Source organism: Podarcis raffonei, chromosome 5 (genome assembly GCF_027172205.1).
Source record: "Podarcis raffonei isolate rPodRaf1 chromosome 5, rPodRaf1.pri, whole genome shotgun sequence".
In the NCBI taxonomy this organism is placed as follows: Eukaryota; Metazoa; Chordata; class Lepidosauria; order Squamata; family Lacertidae; genus Podarcis; species Podarcis raffonei.
This window is the reverse complement of record NC_070606.1, coordinates 3,400,007-3,419,140: the sequence shown is the minus strand read 5'-3', so window position 1 is coordinate 3,419,140 and position 19,134 is coordinate 3,400,007.

Below are 19,134 nucleotides of genomic sequence, written 5' to 3'. Positions count from 1 at the left end.
AACCAGCTGAGCTATCGAGTAGACCACTTTTAACTCTAGACTACAATCATCCTGTACAATCATCCTATGGAAACACATTTCCTGTAAAAAGAACATCAGATGATGAACTTTATAGACATTTGATTATATGGACTGCATTCATAGACACATGCTGTCCCCTAATCTATAAGTGTGTGTTTCAATGTATGGCTAACATCTTTAATTATTCTTTTAGGATGCATTACATTTAGTGAATTATATCAAAATAAGGCATTTTAGAAAGTAGGGCTTTCACAGTACTAAGAAGAAAATACTCAGAGAAATGTTAACTGAACCTATCATGTAACTAGATATGGACCTTATGGACCTAACTTAGTCAGGTTTCACTCTGAGTAAAACTTTGTTGAATATCTCTTTGTAAGAGGTGGGAAAGGTTCCAACCCTTTTCCAAGCAGGTTTCTCACTGTGAGCTCTCCATGGTGCTGAGGCAACTGGCCATGTGTGACCTGACTAGAACTCATGCAGCTACAGTAGCAACTAGGGGGAGGGATCTGCAATGGTGTCCATGGGGACTTCTCTCCTAAGGCTCCAAACTTCAGGAGTGGGTGGTTTTATTTTTGCAAGGGAAAAGAGATAATCCTCCCTCACATACACATGCTGTATCCATGGTCAGGATCTACCCCTTGTGTGTCTGCAATTTTTCAATAAAAAACCAGAACTGCAGCTAATGAATGTTTGTTTGGCCCTAAGGCAGGATTAGCAGTTTTGCTGCTGGCTGAGAACTTGATTTCACTATGCTCTGCTTGAATATTTGAAACAAAGACATCATGGCTCTCAAGTACTCTCTCTCATCCAAAGAAAAATAAACCCTGTAGCAGTATCCTGGATTCCCTGCTGCATTTAATGTTTCAGTAAGTGAATATTGGAATAGGAAAACTTATCTGATTAACAAGTATTTATTTCTGGGGCTGAACTATTTGTAATGTTCATTATGAAGCTGCAGTCCTTCAGCTAAGAGCAGACACCAAAGTCCTGACCTTTTGTGTTCCTTGAAGTTCCCACAGTATTTTTGCAAGACTAGATGTATTAAATATAGCTTGTGGCCAGGTTCCAACCTGGGCAATTATATTCTGCCTTAAATCTCTTGTGCAGTTCTAAATAGTACTTTGCACTTCCTGACACCTTTAGCTGTGCTTATTATATACTGAATGCAATTGGAGCTGAAAATATAGTAGCTCTATTTAAGGAAAATACAAACTGAACATTATTGGCAAGTGAACATTGTTGGAGTAGTTATCACAAACAGGAATGTGCAAAGGTTTTCACAGCACAATCCTATGAACATTTACCTGAAAATAGGTCTGTGTTCACTCTTGAGCAAATGTGCTTAGGGCTGCAGCTGAGGAGAGTGAGAAATTCAGTTTTAGTTCTGATACTCAGTGCTAAATTACCTGGAGTGGCTTTTCTGTCTTTTTAAATGTAAGTACTATTTCTCACTGAAATAATGACCATGCAGGCACAGAGGCACCATTAATACCATGCAGACAAATGTTTCCAGGCTTGATTTATAACTTTCATGGTCTTTTATTACTGTGGAGAAGGAGGGAAAGAATGTGTGTGTGTGCGTGCACACACACACACACACACACACACACACTGTATGGAACTGTCATGAGCCTCTCATGTTCTTAGTAGCAATGATATGTGCAGGACTTCCGGGTTGGCGCCTCCGGACAATGGCAGAATTCCTCTGATCGGGAGGAATTCGCTGCGTGGAAATTAGGGTCTGGCCGCCACGGCGAAGGTGGGGACCCATAAAAATCACAGGCGGGATAAGCCTGTGAACGTGGGATTCGGCTGGCACCTTTTGCGCCTCCCCTACTCGCGGGGAAACCCGGTTTCGGGGATCCGGAGCGACGTGGGGTGAGTGGCGCGGTGCTTTGAATCGACTCCTTTTTTCACGGAGTGAAGCCGCATTGCTGTTGCCGGAGAGCGCTGACTTTTTCCTGTGGACAATTTGATCTTGAAACAACTACCCGTGAGTAGAACGGAAAATTGGATTTTTAAACGTCTTAATTTGGCACCGAAACGGGGAGGTTTTAAACAGGAAGTCCGCCTCCCCCTTTTGTAAATAGACTGAAGCAAAGAGGCTGCAAGCTAAAGTCTTGGAAAGTCTTCTGTAAAGAATTAAACCTCCATCGGCTAAAATCGTTAAACCCCCCTTGGAAGCAGGAGAAGAGGGGGGAAATTTTAGATCGTCTAAGCCTGCAGGAGAGAGAGTGAAGAAAGATAAATTACCACCGTTTTGAACCTTGAAACGGGCTGCCAGTGTGATTAACGTTTTGGGAAAGTTCATTGACTGTGAATAAAACGTATGTTGACAGATAGTTAAACAAGAGAAATATATTTTTTCCATTGTTTCCCTCTGCACTTAAAAAGGAGCAAAAGTAACTGAAAATTGAAACTAATTTTGTTGCTGGATCTGCGTTTAAAAGGACTGATACAAATAGAAATTGTTTCCTCTAGAGGGAGCCTTTGAAACTGTTACAGGAGTGGAGCTGGGGAATTTTCCAGCTGCAGAGATAAAAGACCGTGAGAATCAGGGATTGACCTTGGACTGGTAAGAATGTCGACAGAAGAAGCCTTAGTGATTGCATTTTGCAAGATAAGTGCTTCATTGGAACAGCTTCATAAGAAGACGGATGTGATGACTATTAAAATTGATAATCTGGGACAAAAAATGACTGATTTGGGACAAAAAGTGAACATCTATACAGAAACTACTCAGGAATTGATTCAGGAATCTACTTTGACATGGCAAGTTGTGGAGAAGACGAGGGAGAAAGTTATTGTTGAACCTCAAGTAATACAAGTGGAGAGAGCCCCAGCCTTACAGAGGCAATTTGATGAATATAAGTTGTTGCCTTCTATGACTGAATTTAGAGAAAGTCAGATTTTGAGGATTGGAGCCCCGCTTGGATTGGAGAAGGAAAGTTGGACAGATCCCCTTATGCAGGGATGTTCTGGCTTTTGGGACCTGGATTTAGGTCAGGAGGAGATTGGAGTTGTGGGGGCCTTCAGTTTTGGAGGGATTTTGAAACACGTCCTGAAATATCTTTTGGACTTTAGTTTTGACAACGGAGAATGGGCTGACCTGTCGAGAAGGAACAAAGACATTGTTAGGTTGGAGCTTCCTCGAGATCTACTCCTCAGCGCCAAAGGAAGGAAATTAAGAACAAGATCAGCAGAAGATAAAGTAAAATGTATGTATAAATATGAAGATCTGCAGAAGGGACATGGAAAAGAGTTAAGAGCCTCGGACAGAAGATCCCCAGGTTGATGGACCATATGGAATTGATAGTAAGGACTGGCAGAATCCGAGACCAGGGAGAAGAGACGGTGGAAGAAGATTGGAAAAAAGTTTAAAATTTATTTATAGAAATATTGTAAAATTAATGAGTGTTAGAAAAATGTTGGAATGAAATTACATGGCTTTAGTAGAAATGTTATAAGGAGTTAAGTACAAATACGTTTTATGGTATTAAAGGTAAGATAAGGTTAAAATAAATTAAGATAATTATATGACAGAAAACAGAGAAAGATGGAAAGGATTTGCTGAAATAATTAATAACTAGAACACAAAAAAGGGAGGTGTGAGGAGGTCGATGAAACAAGTAAATGAAAGACAAAGATATGGAAATATTGGATGTGTTTTTTAATTGTTTTTGCTTTTGTTTTTGTTTTGATGTATTGTTTTTTGTTTTTTTATGTATTGTAATGTATTGATTTGTTTTGTTTAATCTTTCTCTTTTTTTCTTCTTTCTGTAATCTTTAAACTTTTAATAAATATTATTTTTTTAAAAAAAGATACGTGCAGTGCATTGGAAAGTTCAAACCTAATATCTCATGAGAAGGGAGTTGAGGCTGGGGGGAGGGGACCTTGGGTGACCTAGTGAATTCAGAGTCTGAACAATGATAGTGCACTTTCATAGAATCATGGGATCATAGAATTTTAGAGTTGGGTATGTTATAACAATGTCCCAATGGGAAAACCTGTGAAAGAATAATTGGAAATCTACTACGTGCTAAGCCATAAAGGAAAACTTGTTTAGAAACGCAACATCGGTGGTATTTAACTCCATGGAAATTAGCCAAAATATACAAAGGAGCCAAAAGTAATTGTTGGAGATATGGAGACCAAACAGGCTCACTGTACCATATGTGGTGGCAATGTAGCAAAATAAAGAAATTTTGGGAGGAAATCCACTTTGAACCAGAAAAAAAAGTTAAGAATCTCATTTATTAGGAAAGCAGAGGCGTATCTATTGGGCATTACTGATTCAGATATTCCTAAAAAATTTAAAGATCTTTTTTTGTATGCAACAGTGGCAGTGAGAATTCTTATAGCTACAAGGTGGAAGAGCGACATAATTCCTTCTAGACAAGAGTGGATACAAAAATTGACTGAATATGCTGAATTAGATAGTCTATCTGAAAAAATAAAAAATAAACCGAGAATTGAATTTGTATCAAAATGGGAGGCCTTCAGATCATATCTTAAACAAAATTATACCATGTTGAAATCTGTAGCAGCTTTTGAGTGATCCCAGAAGTTTTTAATAATTGCTTATATAAATATAAACATTTATAAATGTGAAAATATTAACATAAAAAACAGTATTTTGACATGGCAGTAAATTTATGTAAAAAGAATTAAGGAATAAATGGGAGGTCGGGTATAAAAGATAAAGAGATTTTAATTTTTACTGTAACATGAAATTGCAATCACAATTTTTTGTCATAATTTTTATCTCATTAACAGATTGTGCAAATTTTATTTTATTTCCTTTTCCCTCCCCTCTTAAGTTGTACCCCCTTTCGGTATTGTTTTCTTTTTGTATGTAATAAGCATTGAAAAAAATGAAAAAAATTAAAAGAGAGGGGGAAAGAATTTTAGAGTTGGAAGGGATGACAAGGGTCAACTAGCCCAGCCCCCCGTGATGCAGGAATCTCAGTGAAAGCATCCATGACTGATGGTCCTCCAGCCTTTGCTTAAAAACCTCCAAGGAAGGAGAGTCCACCACCTTCCGAGGGAGTCCATTCCACTGTCAAACAGCTTGTACCATCAGAAAGTCCTTCCTGATGTTTAGCCAGAATCTCCTTTCTTGCAATTTGAATTCATTGGTTCAGGTCCTGCCCTCCAGAGCAGGAGGAAACAAGTCGGCTCCATCTTCCATGTGACAGCCCTTTCAATAACTTCCTGGTTATTTACTAATTCTTTCCAAAGCAGCAAAAGAGCAAATGCGCAGCTTTTTTTTCTAGAAGGAAAAGGAAATGTTTCATTTGTTAGCTTTGTTTTTAGCTAGGCGAATCAAATATTTTATTTGTTTTCTATTTTAGGTATTTAATACAGGGGCCTCAACCAGGAGACCCAGACCACAGAGGGAAAAGAAACCCAACTGTTATGAAGATATTAATCCTTAAGACTAAGAGAACAACAATAACCCGTAACCCATTAACTGCACCACATCATCACCCAGGCCCAGCTGAGGTCCATGATTGTTGTTCAGCTGGTTGTTGCTGAAATGCTGGCTACTCAGCCAAAGTAGGCATAGATCAGTGCTGTTGTGGCATTTATGAGGGAGGGTAGAGAACAGGATGGATCCAGACTAACAGCGCAATCCAAATCATACCTACCTAGAAGTAAATGCTTTTAAATTCAATGGGGCTTACTCCCGGTAAGCTGAGTTAGGATTGCAGCCTTGACTTAAAGGTAAAAGTAAGGTTCACCGGAAGCGGCTTAGTCATGCTGGCCACATGACCCGGAAGCTGTACCCCAGCTCCCTCGGCCAATAAAGCAAGATGAGCGCCGCATCCCCAGAGTCATCTGTGACTGGACCTAATGGTCAGGGGTCCCTTTACCTTTAAAGGTAAAGGAACTCCTGACCATTAGGTCCAGTCATGGCCGACTCTGGGGTTGTGGCAAACCAGAGCAGCGCATGGAAACGCCGTTTACCTTCCCACCAGAGTGGTACCTATTTATCTACTTGCAGTTTGACGTGCTTTGGAACTGCTAGGTAAGCAGGAGCTGGGACCGAGCAACAGGAGCTCACCCTGTCGTGGGGATTTGAACCTCCTACCTTCTGATCGGCAAGCCCTAGGCTCTGTAGTTTAGACCACAGTGCCACCCGCATCCCATGACTCAGGTCCCACTTATTTCAGTAGGAACTGGCCTAAACCCACCTACATGGGAAGAAGCTCCACTGAATTCAGTAGAACTTGCTTCTAAGTAGACACAGTTAGGACTGCAGCATAAATGTTCCTAGCTTCCTGTCCAGATCAGCCCACTGTGCTTAGCTTATGCACCGAGTTTGTGAGAAGGCAGGGCAAGAAGGACTCTTGGGCAGCAACCATGTCAATGAACACGGAGGTACCTGTTCTCACCTTATTCACTTCAGAGGTGGTTCACACAAAACACATTGCCAATGAACTATACCCTAGGTTTGTACGTTTACATTATAAACCCATAAAAATAATTCAAAAGATTCAAAGCATTCGGAACTTTGATGTTTTATCTCATTGGTAGCTGATTCAACTTTCTTCTCTGGATTTATTACACAGTAGGGGATCTTTGACTTGAAGAACTTGGGCAAAGAGAACAGACAAACAAATATTGAACTAAATGTAAGTGTATATTTCATAATATGCTTGGTATTTTATTAATACAACCATCAAATTGCAAGTCAGAAAGAGGGTGGGTGGGTGCTCACACCTGGAAGACATTTAAATATTTTCATGCGGCATGCATCCATGTTCTTATTCTGGTTTAGCCTTTTCTAATCTTTACATAACTCACTAGTAAGTGAAAAAAATATTGCAGGCTTTCCACAAGTAGCTATTTTCTGAAGTCGCCCCAGGAAATTTGTGTGATATGAAATCCACATGCTTACATTATGTCCTTCACACAGCCTTGATGCGCAAAGGCAGCAATAGCATTGTGTGTGGCCACTTTTGCAGTTTGTAACCTAATGGCAGCAGTATTTATTTTCAGATTGACGGGCTGAAAGAGACCAAACCCTGGAAAATATCCATGAATTCTACCCAAATTATACTTGCGATCTCTTCTCCCAATCCACTTAATACAATTTTGAAGTCAAAAATGTTGTCTTGGTCACATGCTCAAAGCTTAAGCAAAGAAACTCCAGGGAAGTATAGCGATCCTATTACCATAGCAATATAAAATAGGAAATCAACACACATCAGCTTCTTTAACTTGATTCAGAAGACAAATGAGAGGAAAGAGGAACTGCGGACCTGAGTTGTACAAAGGCCGTGCCAGGATGTGGCAGGAGCAATATGTTCATCAAGTTCCTAGCTTGGTCCTGGGAGCACTCCTTGTTTAGGCTCATGCTGGAGTCACTTTGAATCGTGGATCTGGGAGTGTTGTATCAGTGTAATTAAACTGTAGCAAAAGTATTATTATTTTTTGAAAAAAAAATTATTCCTTATTCTGAGGAAAAACAAGAGGATTTTTTGTTTTGCTTATCAGTCATTTTCCTCTCACACCTCTAGGTCAGGCACGTCCAACCAGAAGTAGAGTGTGATCTACGAACCAATATAAAAACTGGCAGTGATCTCCCACCCAGGGATGGGAGCAGGGTGGGCAGGCGATGCCAATCCTGCCTGTTACCCCTTCCTTCCTCCCTCCACCCCCCCCCATCAAAGAGAGCCACTCAGATGATTCTGATGCCAGTCCTGCCTCCCTCCACCCCTGCGCAGGCAATGCTCTTGCTGGTCCTGATCCCGCCTTCCCTCGTCACACTTCCTCTTCCAGTTTACTGTACAATGTTTCCTCAGATAACTAGCAAAAATGTGCATGTTCCAGATAAGTGTGGAATTTGAAAATCTCGTTGCAGAGGAAGGTGTGCCATTCCCTTCATCAACATACCGCCCGGAAGTAAGAAAGAAATTTCCACAAACTAATGTGGAAAATGTTGCAAAATGCAATCCTGGCCCTCCTGAAGATCTGGATGGATGGTTCTTATAATGCAGGGGTCCCCAAACTACGGTCCGCAGGCCAAGTCCGGCCCGCCAGGCTCATAAATCCAGCCCGCCAGCCAAAACGCCCTGCCGGGTTTACCTCAGTGCGCGGGGACTGACTTAGCGGACGGTGAGAACCTTCTGCTCATGAGTGAATGTGATGCCATTTCTTCTTTCATCGCGGCCTTTTCCACATTCTGCATAATCTAAATAGGATCATTTGTTTGTATAGTTAGGTTACTTCCTAAACAAACAATGCAAAATTAAGAGACAGTCTTTTTTAAAAAGAAGAAGAAGTAAGTGGTTTGTACCCTATGGCTGGGGGTGCTAGGATGGGAAGCACCCACGTAATCCAGTGACGTTGCATCGGGGAGCATCTTGCTTGATTTAGTTTTTCGGGGGGAGAGATAGATAAAGAGATAGAGAGAGAGGTTGCATTGGAAGTAAGCAAGGGCACCGCAGGGACTTGAACCCCGTCCTGGAAACCAGGAGTGCCAACCACCAGTGCCTTTTGCTCTCTTTTTTGGCAATGCAACAAGGTGAAAAGCAAAACCTGAGAGAACACTCTGAATACAGAATGTTCTCTCAGGGGGAAAAACCCTTAAATGTTATGAAGTTGCAGACAGAACACAATCAAGGATTTATCCCTTGCCAAGCAAGGGATATTCATCTAGATGTGTTTAAGTCACAGAGTGTCATGTTGACTGCCATTCATTTGTAGGACACAACAGAGAGACTGGTTCCAGTCTTCAAACGCTGCCTTTAAGCTCACCTTTTTCTTTGTCCCTCTGAAGTGTGAATTCATGGGCCTGGAAGTTCCTTCTGCTGGTCTGTGAAAAGCAATCGGGACTCATTAGTTTGTCCCCGGCCCTTTCCCACCAATTCCAGAGAAATGTTTTTGGAACACAGCTGTTCTGACTGACCTGACTTCTGCAGGAAGAGCTGGCTTCACCTGAGTGTGGTGGGCTCTTGGACAGAACTGTGAAGAGATCAAGCGGGGGAAATGAAGAAGCCAGCACTAAAGGATTGTACTGAAAAAGATCACTGAATTGTGGAGTGTGAAGTTCACTTGCCGTTAAGTTTCCTGAAGGCTTGCAAAATTCTATTTCTTGTGTCACTGAGATGCACCTGGAAGAGACTAGGGTCTTCAGCAGCCCTCCCCTCCAGACACAGAAGAGCAAAAACAGCCGGTTACCTAAAGCAGCGAAGTCAATCTCACACTGCGGATGTTCACTTGATGGATCATGAGCTCTGACACCGCCTCTTACTTGTCAATGGAGCAGATCTGCTTCTGGCACAGGTAGCTCTGTGAGGTCTGTAAAAAAAAGAGCTGGAACAAAACAAGGATGGCTGTCCCACCAAAAGATGTACCTTATTGTGTGGTGATGGCACAGGAAAGGGCCTCCCCTGCAGCGGTGTCCCGACACGAGAAGTCCCTCCAGGTAGAAGCACAGAGAGCGACCACATTTGGCTTTCGAGTTCGCAGCTCTTCTGAAAAAGGGATTGAATAACCAATGTTGCTCAATACAAACTCTTTGGAGTATTTAGTTTGCATATTTGATGTATGATTCCATTTAAAGCCTACCTTTTCTCCAATGGGCTCACGGTATTTGAATGGTCCCCCTCACTGCGACCTGAAAGAATCTTTGTACAAAGAGTTGCAAGCAGAACACAAGAGAGATTTTCTCTTTAGCCAAGCAAAAGGCTGCTACAAGTACAATGGAGCATTTAGAGACCAGTGGTTAGTTATGAGTGCCTATAGCCTCCTCTGAGAATTCAGAGGAAGCAGCCAGCCCCCACCCGCCCACCATGCACCCCCCACCCCCCCCAGGGATCCTTCCAGCCCCCAGCCCCCAACCTCCACCCACCCCTGCCACCCCAGGAAAGAAGCCAGCCCCCACCCTACCACACTGCCCCATCACCACCCCCCAGGGAACAAATCAGCCCCCATCCACCCACCCTGCACCCCCCTGGAAGCCAGCCCCCACCCAAACACCCTCTCCCATTCCCACCCCACCACCAGGAAAAAAGCCAAACCCCACCCAACCACCCTGCACCCACCCCTGCCCCCCAGGGAAGAAGCCCCCCAGGAAAGAAGCCAGCCCCCACCCAAACACCCCTGCCCCCCCAGGAAAGAAAAGAGCCCCCCAGGAAAGGAGCCAGCCCCCACCCAAACACCCCTGCCCCCCAGGAAAGAAAAGAGCCCCCAGGAAAGAAGCCAGCCCCCACCCAAACACCCCTGCCCCCCAGGAAAGAAAAGAGCCCCCAGGAAAGAAGCCAGCCCCCACCCAAACACCCCTGCCCCCCCAGGAAAGAAAAGAGCACCCAGGAAAGAAGCCAGCCCCCACCCAAACACCCCTGCCCCCCAGGAAAGAAAAGAGCCCCCAGGAAAGAAGCCAACCCCCACCCAAACACCCCTGCCCCCCCAGGAAAGAAAAGAGCCCCCCAGGAAAGAAGCCAGCCCCCACCCAAACACCCATGCGGCCCCGAGAAGAAGCCAGCCCCCACCCAAACACCCCTGCCCCCCCAGGAAAGAAAAGAGCCCCCCAGGAAAGGAGCCAGCCCCCACCCAAACACCCCTGCCCCCCCCAGGAAAGAAAAGAGCCCCCAGGAAAGAAGCCAGCCCCCACCCAAACACCCCTGCCCCCCCAGGAAAGAAAAGAGCCCCCAGGAAAGAAGCCAGCCCCCACCCAAACACCCCTGCCCCCCCAGGAAAGAAAAGAGCCCCCAGGAAAGAAGCCAGCCCCCACCCAAACACCCATGCGCCCCTGAGAAGAAGCCAGCCCCCACCCAAACACCCATGCGGCCCCGAGAAGAAGCCAGCCCCCACCCAAACACCCATGCGCCCCCTGAGAAGAAGCCAGCCCCCACCCAAACACCCATGCGGCCCCGAGAAGAAGCCAGCCCCCACCCAAACACCCATGCGGCCCCGAGAAGAAGCCAGCCCCCACCCAAACACCCATGCGGCCCCGAGAAGAAGCCAGCCCCCACCCTACCACACTGCCCCCATCATCACCCCCCAGGGAACAAATCAGCCCCCATCCGCCCACCCTGCACCCCCCTGGAAGCCAGCCCCCACCCAAACACCCTCTCCCATTCCCACCCCACCACCAGGAAAAAAGCCAAACCCCACCCAACCACCCTGCACCCACCCCTGCCCCCCAGGGAAGAAGCCCCCCAGGAAAGAAGCCAGCCCCCACCCAAACACCCCTGCCCCCCCAGGAAAGAAAATAGCACCCCAGGAAAGAAGCCAGCACCAACCCACACACCCTGCCCCCCCAGGAAAGAAGAGAGCCCCCCAGGAAAGAAGAGAGCCCCCACCCAACCACCCCTGCGCCCCTAGGAAAGAAGGCAGCCCCCACCCAAACACCTTGCACCCACCCCTGCCCCCCCAGGAAAGAAGGCAGCCCCCACCCAAACACCTTGCACCCACCCCTGCCCCCCCAGGAAAGAAGGCAGCCCCCACCCAAACACCTTGCACCCACCCCTGCCCCCCCAGGGAAGAAGGCAGCCCCCGCCCAACCACCCTGCACCCACCCCTGCCCCCCCAGGGGAGGAGCCCCCCATGAAAGAAGCCAGCCCCCACCCAAACACCCTGCACCCACCCCTGCCCCCCCAGGGAAGAAGGCAGCCCCCACCCAAACACCCTGCACCCACCCCTGCCCCCCCAGGGAAGAAGGCAGCCCCCACCCAAACACCCTGCACCCACCCCTGCCCCCCCAGGGAAGAAGGCAGCCCCCACCCAAACACCCTGCACCCACCCCTGCCCCCCCAGGGAAGAAGCCAGCCCCCACCCAAACACCCTGCACCCACCCCTGCCCCCCCAGGGAAGAAGCCAGCCCCCACCCAAACACCCTGCACCCACCCCTGCCCCCCCAGGAAAGAAGGCAGCCCCCACCCAAACACCCTGCACCCACCCCTGCCCCCCCAGGGAAGAAGCCAGCCCCCACCCAAACACCCTGCACCCACCCCTGCCCCCCCAGGAAAGAAGGCAGCCCCCACCCAAACACCTTGCACCCACCCCTGCCCCCCCAGGAAAGAAGGCAGCCCCCACCCAAACACCCTGCACCCACCCCAGCCCCCCCAGGAAAGAAGGCAGCCCCCACCAAAACACCCTGCACCCACCCCTGCCCCCCCAGGAAAGAAGGCAGCCCCCACCCAAACACCTTGCACCCACCCCTGCCCCCCCAGGGAAGAAGCCAGCCCCCACCCAAACACCCTGCACCCACCCCTGCCCCCCCAGGGAAGAAGCCAGCCCCCACCCAAACACCTTGCACCCACCCCTGCCCCCCCAGGGAAGAAGCCAGCCCCCACCCAAACACCCTGCACCCACCCCAGCCCCCCCAGGAAAGAAGGCAGCCCCCACCCAAACACCCTGCACCCACCCCTGCCCCCCCAGGGAAGAAGCCAGCCCCCACCCAAACACCCTGCACCCACCCCTGCCCCCCCAGGGAAGAAGCCAGCCCCCACCCAAACACCCTGCACCCACCCCTGCCCCCCCCAGGAAAGAAGGCAGCCCCCACCCAAACACCTTGCACCCACCCCTGCCCCCCCAGGGAAGAAGGCAGCCCCCACCCAAACACCCTGCACCCACCCCAGCCCCCCCAGGAAAGAAGGCAGCCCCCACCCAAACACCTTGCACCCACCCCTGCCCCCCCAGGAAAGAAGGCAGCCCCCACCCAAACACCTTGCACCCACCCCTGCCCCCCCCAGGAAAGAAGGCAGCCCCCACCCAAACACCTTGCACCCACCCCTGCCCCCCCAGGAAAGAAGGCAGCCCCCACCCAAACACCTTGCACCCACCCCTGCCCCCCCAGGAAAGAAGGCAGCCCCCACCCAAACACCCTGCACCCACCCCTGCCCCCCCAGGGAAGAAGGCAGCCCCCACCCAAACACCCTGCACCCACCCCTGCCCCCCCAGGGAAGAAGGCAGCCCCCACCCAAACACCCTGCACCCACCCCTGCCCCCCCAGGAAAGAAGGCAGCCCCCACCCAAACACCTTGCACCCACCCCTGCCCCCCCAGGGGAGGAGCCCCCCATGAAAGAAGCCAGCCCCCACCCAAACACCTTGCACCCACCCCTGCCCCCCCAGGAAAGAAGGCAGCCCCCACCCAAACACCCTGCACCCACCCCTGCCCCCCCAGGAAAGAAGGCAGCCCCCACCCAAACACCCTGCACCCACCCCTGCCCCCCCAGGAAAGAAGGCAGCCCCCACCCAAACACCCTGCACCCACCCCTGCCCCCCCAGGGAAGAAGCCAGCCCCCACCCAAACACCCTGCACCCACCCCTGCCCCCCCAGGAAAGAAGGCAGCCCCCACCCAAACACCTTGCACCCACCCCTGCCCCCCCAGGGAAGAAGGCAGCCCCCACCCAAACACCTTGCACCCACCCCAGCCCCCCCAGGAAAGAAGGCAGCCCCCACCCAAACACCCTGCACCCACCCCTGCCCCCCCAGGAAAGAAGGCAGCCCCCACCCAAACACCCTGCACCCACCCCTGCCCCCCCAGGAAAGAAGGCAGCCCCCACCCAAACACCCTGCACCCACCCCTGCCCCCCCAGGGAAGAAGCCAGCCCCCACCCAAACACCCTGCACCCACCCCTGCCCCCCCAGGGAAGAAGGCAGCCCCCACCCAACCACCCTGCACCCACCCCTGCCCCCCCAGGAAAGAAGGCAGCCCCCACCCAAACACCTTGCACCCACCCCAGCCCCCCCAGGAAAGAAGGCAGCCCCCACCCAAACACCCTGCACCCACCCCTGCCCCCCCAGGGAAGAAGGCAGCCCCCACCCAAACACCCTGCACCCACCCCTGCCCCCCCAGGGAAGAAGCCAGCCCCCACCCAAACACCTTGCACCCACCCCAGCCCCCCCAGGGAAGAAGCCAGCCCCCACCCAAACACCTTGCACCCACCCCTGCCCCCCCAGGGAAGAAGCCAGCCCCCACCCAAACACCTTGCACCCACCCCAGCCCCCCCAGGAAAGAAGGCAGCCCCCACCCAAACACCCTGCACCCACCCCTGCCCCCCCAGGGAAGAAGGCAGCCCCCACCCAAACACCCTGCACCCACCCCTGCCCCCCCAGGGAAGAAGCCAGCCCCCACCCAAACACCTTGCACCCACCCCAGCCCCCCCAGGAAAGAAGGCAGCCCCCACCCAAATACCCCTGCCCTTCCCAGGATAAAAAGAGCCCCCCAGGAAAGACGAGAGCCCCCACCCAACCACCCTGCACCCACCCCTGCCCCCCCAGGGGAGGAGCCCCCCATGAAAGAAGCCAGCCCCCACCCAAACACCCCTGCCCCCCCAGGAAAGAAGCACGCCCCCCAGGAAAGAAGAGAGCCCTGACCCAACCACCCCTGCTCCCCAATGAAACAAAAGAGCCCCCCAGGAAAGAAGCCAGCCCCCACCCAAACACCCCTGCCCCCCCAGGAAAGAAGCCCCCCAGGAAAGAAGAGAGCTACCCCCAACCACCCTGCACCTACCCCTGCCCCCCCCCAGGGAAGGAGCCCCCATTTAAGAAGCCAGCCCCCCCAACCTTCCTGCCCCCCCCCCGCTGCCTCCAGGTGGGAGATCACTGCCAGTTTTTATCTTGGATTGTGGATCACGCCCTACTTCTGGTTGGAGATGCCTGTTCTACTCCTTGGGAGCCACATTATAAATACATTGAAGTTCTGCCCATTAGGAAAGGAGCTTATCTGTAGTCCCCCAAAAGCATCCCACGTTGGCTGCAACCTGAGCTAACATGAAATTAAATGGAACTATGTTGTCTTCTGCGCCTCTGCTTTGCTCTTTCTCACATGCACAGCTTTCTTTCCCCTGGATTCCCCCGGACCCTTCTCACTTTCAAGTCGTACCTCTGTTAAAATCTCCCCAATCTTGGTTTTTCTAACTTTGGCAACAGAAACCCCTTCCTGTTCTTTTTACGAAATGGCTTCTCCAGTTGCCTTTTAAATGAAAAGCCTTCTATTTTCTATATTTATTCTTCATGCTGCTTCATCTCCTCCTACCCTTGACTGGGCTTCTTTTTACATCCAAACAATTGTTGGTTGAAAGGTAAAGAAACTTGATTTCGCCCCTGACATTCTTTCATTTCTCTTAATTTTCCCTTGGCTTTTCTAGTCATCAGGTGTCTTTGTTTATCTTGATTCTCTTCATCTCGGTATCTTCATCTTGGCATTTTTATGTTTTCAGTTTAAATTTTGCTTTTGGGGCCTTTCTCAAAGTCTACCATCTGTCCACAATGTATTCTCCCTGTTTTATTAGGATTAATTATTTGATAGTCTTCTATTTTCTTTCAGTTTCCTTTAATTTAAAATGTTTTGCCTCTCCTAACACTTTTTCCGGAGTTACTGAAATAAGATATCTATCTATCTATCTATCTATCTATCTATCTACAAGCAATATTTAAAATTGTCAACTATGAAAGTGAAAATTCGTTGTATCTTTTTAAAATTGTAAATAATATTTTTTCCATGCTGTACAATTCCTTTGTTTACTTTAAATATATATATTAACTATAGTTTTGAAAAGAAATCTAACCTAAGCTGGTTTGAGTTTCCACTTCTTGCCCCAGCCTCCCTCTCCTTCTCCAGTCGGCTCTGACCAGTGAAAGGGTTCAGCCAGTACTGTCGCCAGGGACAGTCTCACTCACTAGAATCTGGCTCGCTCCTTCCACCACCTGTTAGTCAGATGGACACATAAAAAAGTCCCATGGCGCATTAATACAGTGGATACAAATGTGTTTGTTTTCAACATAGGATCACTGCGCATGGGTGAGAAAATAGTACCGGCCCAACTCCCTAGTAACAGGGTTGCTGGGATGCCAACTTGAATAAAATATGGGATGGGGGGCAGTAAGCCCCACCCTACATAATCAATCACATGACATGGCGCACCCCCCCCCATTTGAATGGCAATACCCATCAACTTTTGGGGGGAGTTCCAGCCCCCTCAAATATGGGAGGGGGCTTAAGAGGAGTTAGCTCCTAAACTGGGGTATATATCATTCCTGGATCAATGTCTTTGCTTGCTTGGCTATGTGTAGCACCTGCTGTGCCTTTGAATGGCATTTTGCCCATGTATCACACTGATGGGAGCATTAAAGATTTGAGTAGACACTGCAGTCGGAGTTTGAATTTTTCATTGAGTGGGAGCCAGGAAACTCTCCTCCACTGTGTGCTTTTGTGAAGGTTCTCCTGACCCTCCCATGGCCAGTTTTTTGGGGGGATCTATGCTCATCCCTTTCCCTATAACAAGATGTTCTGCTTCCTCCAATAATTTCTAGCCAGTTGTAATTGAAAGAGGCATCATGAAGAAACATATCCTAGGTTATCCAACCCCCATAAAACAGGAATGTGCTACACAAATGTATGTAGGTTTTTGAATGACACTCTTTACTACTGGTTGGAAGGAGGGGTGCCAACCTGAATAAAATATTGGGGGGCCATGTAAGTCCCGCCCCTCATAATTGACAAGGCATGGCGAACACATACCATTTGAATAGCAATGTCCATCACCTTTAGAGGGGCAGCCCCCTCAAATATTTTGTAGGCAAAAAGACCTCAGCCCCTAGGGGTTGTCTCTGAAAGTTTGGAGTATCCTATGGTAATTTGTGAGGGACGCGGGTGGCGCTGTGGGTTAAACCACAGAGCCTAGGACTTGCAGATCAGAAGGTCGGCGGTTTGAATCCCCACGACAGGGTAAGCTCCAGTTGTTCGGTCCCTGCTCCTGCCAACCTAGCAGTTCCAAAGCACATCAAAGTGCAAGTAGATAAATAGGTACCGCTCTGGTGGGAAGGTAAACGGCATATCTGTGTGCTGCTCTGCTTCGCCAGAAGCGGCTTAGTCCTGCTGGCCACATGACCCGGAAGCTGTATGACGGCTCCCTCGGCCAATAAAGCAAGATGAGCGCCGCAACCCCAGAGTCGGTCACAGGGTCCCTTTACCTTTACCTTTATGGTAATTTGTGGACTTGTGGAAGGAAATGTAAAATAATTATATGGACTATGAGCATCTAGTGAAATCTGATGGTGCAATTTTAATTATCCTAGTTTCTACCTGTTACCCTTTTGAAATCATTCAGATCTTCTGAATCAAAAGCTGTATGTATCTAAAGTTGTTTTTGCTTTAAAAGCTGCAACTGGCCGTTTTCTGCTTTTATTTTAGACAAATTTATTTTAATTTTAGACAAATTATGAATGTAATCCTTGTTTTGTAGGTGGCAACAGATGTTATTTATGAAACAGTTTCTTTTTTGGGTTTCCCAGTGCTTTTCTTCACTTAGGAACAGATGGAGTTTGATTTTCAAAATTACTATAATCTTGGAACAAAATGTCATTTTTATCCAGCAAGGCAATGACACAAGCAATGAAGACCCCATGTCATCTGGATCCTGAGGTGCAAGAATATTGCTTCTGTATAGGAGATTTTAACATGGTCATGGATTAGGCTGTTGTCAGAGCCAGAATTTTTCTATACCTCTATAAAATGCATGCAGGTATGGCACAATTTAGCATTGTTTCATGATAAACAGGTTTCTTTCCAGCAGGCTTGTTAAGGAACGAGTTTCTCAAATGCGTATCAGAGGTAGAACACAAGTTTTGCACCCCAAAGTCTCCTGGAGAGGAAAAGGGGAAACCTGGACATTCCGGAATCAAATCAGAAACCAGGGCGGCTTCTGTAATTCGGGGACTGTCCCTGGAAAATAGGGACACGGGGAGGGTATGCTGCTACCATTCTGCCACAAGGATTATTGTGGGCATGTTTAGCAGAAGAGAACACTAGGAAAAAGAGAAACAACCCCTGGCTGCTAACTGTACAAAACCACTGTCAAGAAAGTGTGGGGATAATGTTGGCCACTATCTCCCCTTTTGTTGCGATATGCCCTTTGTGAAGTTAGAAACACTGAAGTCAGTTGGGTTTGCTTTGGAGCAGACATGGGCTGTCTGTCTTCTTGAATGAGACTACGATGCAGGTAGTGTTTGCACCGTCAAGCCCAGGCCTGAGTCCACACAGGAGCAAGTCTAAAACTGCAACACCAGAAGGATCTGGTTATGACTCAGACTACAGAGGCTTCTGAAGTTCATAGTCCATTCAGAATACAGATTTGTGCAGTCCATAATGCTCAGCTGCGTTATTCAATGTCACTTCCCCATTCAATTTATACAGCCTGACCAGGCTGCTTGGCAGACTAACGTGTGAAAGTTATTTTCAATGAAACTCATAAGAAAACTCTTGCTGATCACAGTTGTTGCAGGAACTCCCCCCCAATCATTCGGTTTGTACAAACATTACACACACACACAACATACGCGACGTTTCTGTTATAAATTCATAGTAAATCAACCATACATCGGATTTACACTGGTCCACTTTTATTTTACTCCATGAAGGAAGGACTATCAAAGGGGGATGGTTTGATACAGGATGGCCATAATCCCTTAACCGTACCAGCACATACACAGGAGCCCTACCCAGTTGGGATGACAACCTGGATGGTCCCAGACAGGAGACCATCAAGGTCACAAAGGACTTGCATATGGGAGTGGATTCAACATGGACTGGAACAAAGGCTGAAAATCAGATCTTCCCTCTGGGGGCAGGAAACTGCCAGCTCCCCTTTGCCTCCTGGAAGTGACTCATGGGGAGGGGAAAAGGAGGAACCAGCCAGGTGACAAAATACTCAGGTTACCTCCACAACTCCTCCCTCAACCCCTTTTTTTGTGATGTGTCAATGATGTAGTTGTGATGTAGTTCTAGGGGTGTAGTTTGGGGGATTAGTAACTAATAAAAGTTGGGGTCTTCTTTTGTTCTGGGCTTCCATTTTGTTTCATGTGGTGGCAGGTGGGAGTCCTGTTGCGATAGTCTTCAATAAAGACCAAGCCTACTGGCTGTTGTTTTGCTCTGGTATTCCTGGCTGGTGTCCTTGTTTGGATTTCTCCGTTAACACAGTAAAACTCCATAACCTGCAAAGCCAACTGATTTGTAGGTGTTTGCACAGGGATGACTTCAAATCTGCAAAACCAGTTTGGCACGTTCTTCACCTTTTAAACTGGGGGAAGTGGAGTTCCCTTTTACTCTTAACAATTGGACAATCAGCATAAGTTTGTTTGCAAATGATT